The sequence below is a fragment of the Lissotriton helveticus genome, chromosome 7 (genome assembly GCF_964261635.1).
Source record: "Lissotriton helveticus chromosome 7, aLisHel1.1, whole genome shotgun sequence".
NCBI classification, from domain to species: domain Eukaryota; kingdom Metazoa; phylum Chordata; class Amphibia; order Caudata; family Salamandridae; genus Lissotriton; species Lissotriton helveticus.
Genome location: NC_136068.1, coordinates 1,465,708,458 through 1,465,718,920, shown reverse-complemented (window position 1 = coordinate 1,465,718,920; position 10,463 = coordinate 1,465,708,458).

The following is a 10,463-nucleotide window of genomic DNA, read 5'->3' as shown; positions in this document are numbered from 1 at the left end:
ATAAACTAAAGAGAGCGGGAGCAAGAACGCAGCCCTGTCGGACACCGCGCTTGATCGGGATGGGGGCGGTAAGCTCTCTGTCCTTACCAAACATGATTTGCGCGAAATTATCCTAATGAAGCCCTTTGATAAGCTGAATTAAGTATTCTGGAACCCCTGGGTCGTGTAAGACGGACCACACTTTTTCCCTTGGGACCAGATCAAACGCGGACCTCAGGTCCACAAATACTAGGAAAAGACTGCCTCCCTCCAGACACACGGTTTTCCAGTACAACAGCTGTAATCTGAGTACCTGGTCCAGGGTTAGAAAAATGTCCCTGAAACCGGCCTGCAAGGGGGACAGAATCATCTGTTCTTTCATCCAGTTTTGTAGTCTGAGGAGCAAAATCTTTTGGGAAATATCAATCAGGCTAATGGGCCTATATTTTGTTGGCAGGAGAGGAGAGCCTTTTTTTAAAATTGGGATTATTTCCTCCCCTAGCCAGCTGGACGGGATCACCATACCTTGCGATATAGCATTGAATAGAACATAAAAGTATGGGGCCCAGATGTCTGGTTCGCTGTGGAATAGATCCCCGGGGATCTTTTCGAGGCCTGGCGCTTGCCTGGAGGTATTTTCTTAAGTGCACCCTTTATTTCAAGTAAGCTTATACTAGTGCTGGAGATACTATCATGGGAGAAGTCGATAAACTCTGGGTATGGGGAGGGGGCATCCCCCAGATGACATTCCCCTAATGACACGCCAGGTAGCGTAACTTCCTTGGAGTAGAGAGTTTGAAAGTGTTCCCGTCACACCTCTTCATCCAAATTTGGGTCTAACAAAGTTTTCGGGCCTTGGTTGTCAGAGTTGACGACACCCTAGAAAGTCCTCATATCCCTATCCCCGAGAGCAGATCTCAATGCATCCCACCTCTCCAGTTCCCACTGCTTTTTTACTTTATAGATAGCCACCATATAAATCTTCCTAGCTGTCTTTATTTCTCGTCGAACTTTGGTCTTGATTGATGCAACTAAAGCTCTTTTGGCTGTGCGGCACTGGTCATTGAACCATACTTGGGTGGTCTTCCTACACTGGCGGCTTCTTGTATTTATTGGGAAGAAAAAGGATAATGCAATTTCTCCTAATTTAATGTGATTTTTTGCCACCCTCTCCATGGTCGAACCTTCCCCAATTGCAGCCGATGAGTTTGAAGCCATCTCCAAAACAGGAATTAGCGCTTCATACAAAGAACTCAGTTTATCTTCTAAATTGCAGAAGTAAGACCATCTCACTCTTCTCCTGCAATTGGTGAGGGTCAATTTTGTGTTACCATGATCAACCAGGGAGTGCACTTTCTCTTTATTAAAAGATTTAATTTCTAAAACTAGTGCATAATGGTCACTTTCCCTCCGTGGGACTATTTTAAAATCTATAAGCCTATACCAGGATTTTAAATCGATTATAATATAATCTAATAAAGAGCCATGATCATTTCTGTGAAATGTATTACTGCTAGATGTATCAGACGCTGTTCTACCATTGCATGCTCTTAACGAATGCGTCAGAACCAGTGAGTTCACCTGTATTGCCAGGGGGGACCATTTTATAACCGGAGGGCATCTCGTCTCCGGAATTGCCCAGAATGCAACCTCTTCATATAGGCTCTCCGGGAGATTTCCCTCCAAGGGCTCAAAATGGCAGTTAAAATCTCCTCCCAGTATAACCATGTGGCTGAGAGCAATGGGACCTAAAAATGCAGTTAATGCTTCCAAAGTAACTGACTCTTCTCCCTTGAGGCGAGGGTCTGGAATAGAAGTTAATAAGGGCTACAGGGATCATGGATGGAAACTGGAGTGTGACGCACAGTATATCTTTAGAACCAATATCTAGCTGCTTAGCTGTGCATCCTAGATGGACTTCTACCCATGTGCTTAAACCGCCTGATGGTCTTCCTTTACCCCCTGACAGAGCAGGTATAATAAAAGTAGCATAACCCGGCTTTAGGACCTCGCCTCTTGCCCATGTTTCCTGGAACATACATATCTCAAAATTACTGATGAACAGGTCCCACTCTGGGTCATCTATCTTGTTTGACAGACACGCTATGTTCCATACTAAAACCATTGATATATGGCAAGAGGTTGGGGTCTGTTTCGGCAGGGTTGGAGGAGGGAAGGGAATTTTGAGTGGTCCGCTAGGATCCCTAGCAGTAACAGACAGAGGCAAATCCTTGCATGGGTATAGACAGTCGGGGGAGCCACTCATGCTCCCACCGGTTGGAACTTCACCCATTGGGAGACTTAACACATTTACAACAGACTGTGTCTGACTCTCTATTAGTGGGCTATTGATAGATAAATTGACTACAGGGTAGATTTGGTTTAGTCAATCCACTCCATCGAGACAGATAAACCTGTTTCCTGTAGGAATATCAAAACTATGTTACTCTTGCCAGTTGTAGATTGGGTGTGGGGACCTGCCATTAGGCTGAATGGGTCTCCATTGCAGTGTTTCATACCATGGGACATGGGGGGGAAAAGTGGGAGGGTAAAAGTAACCTAGTGGAAGTAATGAAATTCCACCCATATCCCTCCCATCAGTTCCAGCTAAAACTCTTTGGATCACCTGTGTATTTCTAAAATTCATTATTATGCAGTCGCCACGAATGTCCTTGCGTCATCTTCCAATCCAGCATACCCTATGGGTTGTTAGGATCTCAGCCACACTATTGTAACTAAAGGGAGTATGGTTCACGAGCCAGTGGATGCATTTGTTTTTTAACTCTTGGTGTGTTTCAGGGAGGTCCCACCTGAGTTCAGGTGTTCCTGCAAGGATGAGTACATATGGGGTAGATGCAGGAGGTAAGTTGATTACTGTAGGAGGGGGAGTGCGATTTGACTCTTCTGGATTCATGGGCGCTTTATCCCCGTCCTGTATATTTTTGGATTTTGATTTCCCTGTTTTACTCTTTAATGGATGCAAGGGAGTTTCTAAAGTGACAATACCATGAGAAGAACCTACCCCACTGCCTGTATTTGCCTCCAATGCTTGACATCCCACATTAGATTTCAATGGTGCAACTTGCTTGGTGGTAGATGGGAGTAGGGTTACCAAGAAATTACTACAAAAGGGCAAGGGAACAATGCTAGGTTCAGGGCCAGTAGTACTTTCAATTCCCCCCCCCCCTTGTGTTGGCCCAGTCGTTAAGAATCAAAGCCAATCCATTAATACTATCATGGAGGGATTTTAATTCGTACTTTGCTATCACCCTTAATTGGATCTGCAGATCAACCACTAACTTTGTAACCAACAAAGGTTGATCTCTTGAGGGGTCTAAACTCTGATATGAGATGCACCCCCCAGAAATGTCATTAGTGGTGGAACTAGGATTCGACTGTTTCCTTCTTGTTGTAACCTTTGCCATGGGAATGGGTTTAGATTTACATTTCCTTCCACGTTTAGTTGGGGTGGTAGACCTAAGTTGTTCTGGGCTATTTAATTCAATGCACACAGGTTGATCACTAAAAGGGTCTGGTACTGGGGTGCCTGTTAATTGTGTGGAGGAGGGTTCGAAATAATTTAAGTCTAGATTTGGAGTCAGAGATAGACGCCTCTCCGTCCTCTCAATTTCAGTAGCTACTGCTCCTAAGGCTTTTTCCAACATTCTATCTATGGAAGTCAGTTTACTAATCGTTGGTTTAGGAGGAGCTAAGGTCTGCTTTCTTTCCACAGATGCCAGTTTCCCCATAGTGTTGGCTACTTTCAGTTAGGCTCACCAGTGGGATATATTTGTATTTAAGACAGGAAGATTTTGCATGCGATTATACACAATAACAAGTTCTTAAAACTATTCAATTCACATAAGTGGGAAAAAAAGACATTAAACCAAGTTGAAAGAAGGGATACAATTAAAAATGCTGTGCAGGACAAAGAAATAAAAGGAGACATAATCTTGTGCAGGTCATTGAGAGACTAGGAGCTATATCAAAGGGACTCGTAGCACCTGCATCTTTATTGAAACATGGGGAGCCAGTGATATCATGAACAGGGCACGATCAACAGTACCTCTTATTTTGAGTCCCGAGTTCTGAGTGTTAGGATCCTGGCCCAGCCCAGCCTCTTCCGAGGCTCTGACGGCTGCAGACGGCCCCGCCCTTTTCATGGTCTTCTCCCGGCGACGCCCGCGCACGTCCCGCCTTGCGTGGGCAGGGAGCGCTTATGTCCCCAAGTAGGCATCGCAGAGCTGGCGTCACCAAGTCGCGCCTGGCCGAGGATTGTGGGAGTTGTAGTTCCCGTGGCCAGCCATTCCCCTCACGGCGGAGTCTCTGATTGGCGTTTGGAGTGCACAAGCCGCTCCCCTCGCGGCACACCCCGGGAGAGCAGCAGAACCTCTGCCTTCAGGTCACGGTAGGAAGATTTCCAAAGCGTGTCCCGCGATGCGGGGCCCGGGAGCGCTTATGTCCCCAAGTAGGCGTCGCAGAGCTGTCGTCACAAAGTCACGCCTGGCCGAGGATTGTGGGAGTTGTAGTTCCCGTGGCCAGCCGTTCCCCTCACAGCGGAGTCTCTGATTGGCGTGTGGAGTGCGCAAGTCACTTCCCTCGCGGCGCACCCCGGGAGAGCAGCAGAACCTCTCCCTTCAGGTCACGGTAGGCAGATTTCCAAAGCACGTCCCCTATTATCAGTTAACAGGACATGCCAATGTCTTTTCAATATTTTCCTGACCACAGGTGCCTGTCCTGAATAACTGGTGATAAACCGCAGGGTACTTTTTTCTTCCTTCCTAGGTGCTGGGTATAGTAATTGTGTGCGAGTTACGTGATCCACCTTTTTACAAGCTTCAGATATGATCTTAGTACTATATCCCCTCTCCTTAAAGGGCTGTACCATAGTGCTTTTCCCTTGGAGATAACTACTATCTAAGCTGCAATTACATCTCGCCCTTAACAATTCTCCATACGGAATGTTATACACCAATTGGCAGGGATGTGAACTTGCTGCATTCAAGATGCTGTTACCCGCCGTAGGTTTCTGAAATAGTCTAGTTTGTATGGTTTGATCAACAATCTCAACCAAAATGTCCAAAAATTCAATTTTAGTTGAACTCATATGCTCAGTAAACTGTTAATTGTAATCATTCTTGTTCAACTGTGTTATGAAAGTCTTCGCAGACTCCATATCTCCATTCCAATTTAAAAAGATGTTGTCTATAAAACGCAACCACAGGACACATCGATCGTATTCCTCCAACTGGCGGCCACCCGCTCTTCCCACCAGCCCATAACCAAATTGGCATAGTTGGGGGCGAAGCAGGTACCCATAGCTGTGCCCTGTGATTGGTGATAGACGACATCATCAAATAGAAAGAAATTGTGGAAATCTTAGAAAGGATCATCTCAGAATGTGAGAGAAAAGAAATCGAACGTCTGTTAAGAAAATATTTCACAGCCTCTGAACCCAACTGATGGGGGATACAAGTATACAAACTGCATACATCCAGTGTGATCATGATGTAACTGGGTTCCCAATGTATGCCTTCTATGATGGTCAAGAAGTAGTGTCTTTAAGGTATGCAGGTAGACTGACCACAAATGGTCTTAAGTAGTGGTCAATAAACCGGTAAGTGATTTCAAGTACAGATCCTATAGCCCCATACTGATGAAAGTATGTTTGATATGGGCCGGCCAAAATAGGTTGGCAGCCCCCCGCAGTTTCATCACCTCCAAAAGTTCTTCTCTATAAGAAGTGAGTTCTGAGGTTACCCACAAACGGCGCCAATACATCAAGGGTTTAAGGTTGAGCAAGTCAGAAATTGCCATCAGCCCCAGGTCTAATCAGAGAGGGGTTAGGGGGGTACTCTGCGGGAGATTCAACAAGTGTCTTAAAAAGTTGTTCTCTACCTGGCGTAGGTTCTCGGGACAAGAATGACCCCAAAGTTCAGCCCCATATATAACCCCTCCCCGAGCTTCAACCTTATAAATTTCGATCGCTGGGCTGATTGGCTTCGTGGAGGACTTACAGAAGACCTTCAAGATCCCCGCAGACGATTGAGACAGTTTAAGGGATGATATTTTAATATGTTCCACCCAGTCCATTTTATCTGTAATGGTGATCCCCAGATAAACGAAAGAGGAAACTCTTTCTAAGGGTTTACCATACAGAAGGGGGTTAGGACGTGTACTCTTTGACATATTAAATGCCATAAATTCGTTTTTTTGGAAATTAATTTCTAAACCTCTTTCTTTGCAAAAAACCTCAAATTTATTAAGAATCCTCTGAAGCCCCATGGGCAATTTAGAGACTAGCGCCGAGACGCCTGCGGGTATTTGTTGCGCTCTATAAATGTCAAAAATAAAATAAAATAAATAAAATAAATAACGTATTGTCGGCAAACATCATTGCCGGGATCAGTCGAGAGGCTAGCTTAGGAGCATCTAGGTCTTTGACAGCTAGAAGTGAATCTATTAGGCCATTAATATATAAACTAAAGAGAGCGGGAGCAAGAACGCAGCCCTGTCGGACACCGCGCTTGATCGGGATGGGGGCGGTAAGCTCTCCGTCCTTACCAAACATGATTTGCGCGAAATTATCCTAATGAAGCCCTTTGATAAGCTGAATTAAGTATTCTGGAACCCCCAGGTCGTGTAAGACAGACCACACTTTTTCCCTTGGGACCAGATCAAACGCGGACCTCAGGTCCACAAATACTAGGAAAAGACTGCCTCCCTCCAGACACACGGTTTTCCAGTACAACAGCTGTAATCTGAGTACCTGGTCCAGGGTTAGAAAAATGTCCCTGAAACCGGCCTGCAAGGGGGACAGAATCATCTGTTCTTCCATCCAGTTTTGTAGTCTGAGGAGCAAAATCTTTTGGGAAATATCAATCAGGCTAATGGGCCTATATTTTGTTGGCAGGAGAGGAGAGCCTTTTTTTAAAATTGGGATTATTTCCTCCCCTAGCCAGCTGGACGGGATCACCATACCTTGCGATATAGCATTGAATAGAACATAAAAGTATGGGGCCCAGATGTCTGGTTCGCTGTGGAATAGATCCCCGGGGATCTTTTCGAGGCCTGGCGCTTGCCTGGAGGTATTTTCTTAAGTGCACCCTTTATTTCAAGTAAGCTTATACTAGTGCTGGAGATACTATCATGGGAGAAGTCGATAAACTCTGGGTATGGGGAGGGGGCATCCCCCAGATGACATTCCCCTAATGACACACCAGGTAGCGTAACTTCCTTGGAGTAGAGAGTTTGAAAGTGTTCCCGTCACACCTCTTCATCCAAATTTGGGTCTAACAAAGTTTTCGGGCCTTGGTTGTCAGAGTTGACGACACCCTAGAAAGTCCTCATATCCCTATCCCCGAGAGCAGATCTCAATGCATCCCACCTCTCCAGTTCCCACTGCTTTTTTACTTTATAGATAGCCACCATATAAATCTTCCTAGCTGTCTTTATTTCTCGTCAAACTTTGGTCTTGATTGATGCAACTAAAGCTCTTTTGGCTGTGCGGCACTGGTCATTGAACCATACTTGGGTGGTCTTCCTACACTGGCGGCTTCTTGTATTTATTGGGAAGAAAAAGGATAATGCAATTTCTCCTAATTTAATGTGATTTTTTGCCACCCTCTCCATGGTCGGACCTTCCCCAATTGCAGCCGATGAGTTTGAAGCCATCTCCAAAACAGGAATTAGCGCTTCATACAAAGAACTCAGTTTATCTTCTAAATGGCAGAAGTAAGACCATCTCACTCTTCTCCTGCAATTGGTGAGGGTCAATTTTGTGTTACCATGATCAACCAGGGAGTGCACTTTCTCTTTATTAAAAGATTTAATTTCTAAAACTAGTGCATAATGGTCACTTTCCCTCCGTGGGACTATTTTAAAATCTATAAGCCTATACCAGGATTTTAAATCGATTATAATATAATCTAATAAAGAGCCATGATCATTTCTGTGAAATGTATTACTGCTAGATGTATCAGACGCTGTTCTACCATTGCATGCTCTTAACGAATGCGTCAGAACCAGTGAGTTCACCTGTATTGCCAGGGGGGGACCATTTTATAACCGGAGGGCATCTCGTCTCCGGAATTGCCCAGAATGCAACCTCTTCATATAGGCTCTCCGGGAGATTTCCCTCCAAGGGCTCAAAATGGCAGTTAAAATCTCCTCCCAGTATAACCATGTGGCTGAGAGCAATGGGACCTAAAAATGCAGTTAATGCTTCCAAAGTAACTGACTCTTCTCCCTTGAGGCGAGGGTCTGGAATAGAAGTTAATAAGGGCTACAGGGATCATGGGTGGAAACTGGAGTGTGACGCACAGTATATCTTTAGAACCAATATCTAGCTGCTTAGCTGTGCATCCTAGATGGACTCCTACCCTTGTGCTTAAACCGCCTGATGGTCTTCCTTTACCCCTGACAGAGCAGGTATAATAAAAGTAGCATAACCCGGCTTTAGGACCTCGCCTCTTGCCCATGTTTCCTGGAACATACATATCTCAAAATTACTGATGAACAGGTCCCACTCTGGGTCATCTATCTTGTTTGACAGACACGCTATGTTCCATACTAAAACCATTGATATATGGCAAGAGGTTGGGGTCTGTTTCTGCAGGGGCAGGGTTGGAGGAGGGAAGGGAATTTTGAGTGGTCCGCTAGGATCCCTAGCAGTAACAGACAGAGGCAAATCCTTGCATGGGTATAGACAGTCGGGGGAGCCACTCATGCTCCCACCGGTTGGAACTTCACCCATTGGGAGACTTAACACATTTACAACAGACTGTGTCTGACTCTCTATTAGTGGGCTATTGATAGATAAATTAACTACAGGGTAGATTTGGTTTAGTCAATCCACTCCATCGAGACAGATAAACCTGTTGCCTGTAGGAATATCAAAACTATGTTACTCTTGCCAGTAGTAGATTGGGTGTGGGCACCTGCCATTAGGCTGAATGGGTCTCCATTGCAGTGTTTCATACCATGGGACATGGGGGGGGGAAGTGGGAGGGTAAAAGTAACCTAGTGGAAGTAATGAAATTCCACCCATATCCCTCCCATCAGTTCCAGCTAAAACTCTTTGGATCACCTGTGTATTTCTAAAATTCATTATTATGCAGTCGCCACGAATGTCCTTGCGTCATCTTCCAATCCAGCATACCCTATGGGTTGTTAGGATCTCATCCACACTATTGTAACTAAAGGGAGTATGGTTCACGAGCCAGTGGATGCATTTGTTTTTTAACTCTTGGTGTGTTTCAGGGAGGTCCCACCTGAGTTCAGGTGTTCCTGCAAGGATGAGTACATATGGGGTAGATGCAGGAGGTAAGTTGATTACTGTAGGAGGGGGAGTGCGATTTGACTCTTCTGGATTCATGGGCGCTTTATCCCCGTCCTGTATATTTTTGGATTTTGATTTCCCTGTTTTACTCTTTAATGGATGCAAGGGAGTTTCTAAAGTGACAATACCATGAGAAGAACCTACCCCACTGCCTGTATTTGCCTCCAATGCTTGACATCCCACATTAGATTTCAATGGTGCAACTTGCTTGGTGGTAGATGGGAGTGGGGTTACCAAGAAATTACTACAAAAGGGCAAGGGAACAATGCTAGGTTCAGGGCCAGTAGTACTTTCAATTCCCCCCCCCCCCCCTTGTGTTGGCCCAGTCGTTAAGAATCAAAGCCAATCCATTAATACTATCATGGAGGGATCTTAATTCGTACTTTGCTATCACCCTTAATTGGATCTGCAGATCAACCACTAACTTTGTAACCCACAAAGGTTGATCTCTTGAGGGGTCTAAACTCTTATATGAGATGCACCCCCCAGAAATGTCATTAGTGGTGGAACTAGGATTCGACTGTTTCCTTCTTGTTGTAACCTTTGCCATGGGAATGGGTTTAGATTTACATTTCCTTCCACGTTTAGTTGGGGTGGTAGACCTAAGTTGTTCTGGGCTATTTAATTCAATGCACACTGGTTGATCACTAAAAGGGTCTGGTACTGGGGTGCCTGTTAATTGTGTGGAGGAGGGTTCGAAATAATTTAAGTCTAGATTTGGAGTCAGAGATAGACGCCTCTCCGTCCTCTCAATTTCAGTAGCTACTGCTCCTAAGGCTTTTTCCAACATTCTATCTATGGAAGTCGGTTTACTAATCGTTGGTTTAGGAGGAGCTAACGTCTGCTTTCTTTCCACAGATGCCAGTTTCCCCATAGTGTTGGCTACTTTCAGTTAGGCTCACCAGTGGGATATATTTGTATTTAAGACAGGAAGATTTTGCATGCGATTATACACAATAACAAATTCTTAAAACTATTCAATTCACATAAGTGGGAAAAAAAGACATTAAACCAAGTTGAAAGAAGGGATACAATTAAAAACGCTGTGCAGGACAAAGAAATAAAAGGAGACATAATCTTGTGCAGGTCATTGAGAGACTTGGAGCTATATCAAAGGGACTCGTAGCACCTGCATCTTTATTGA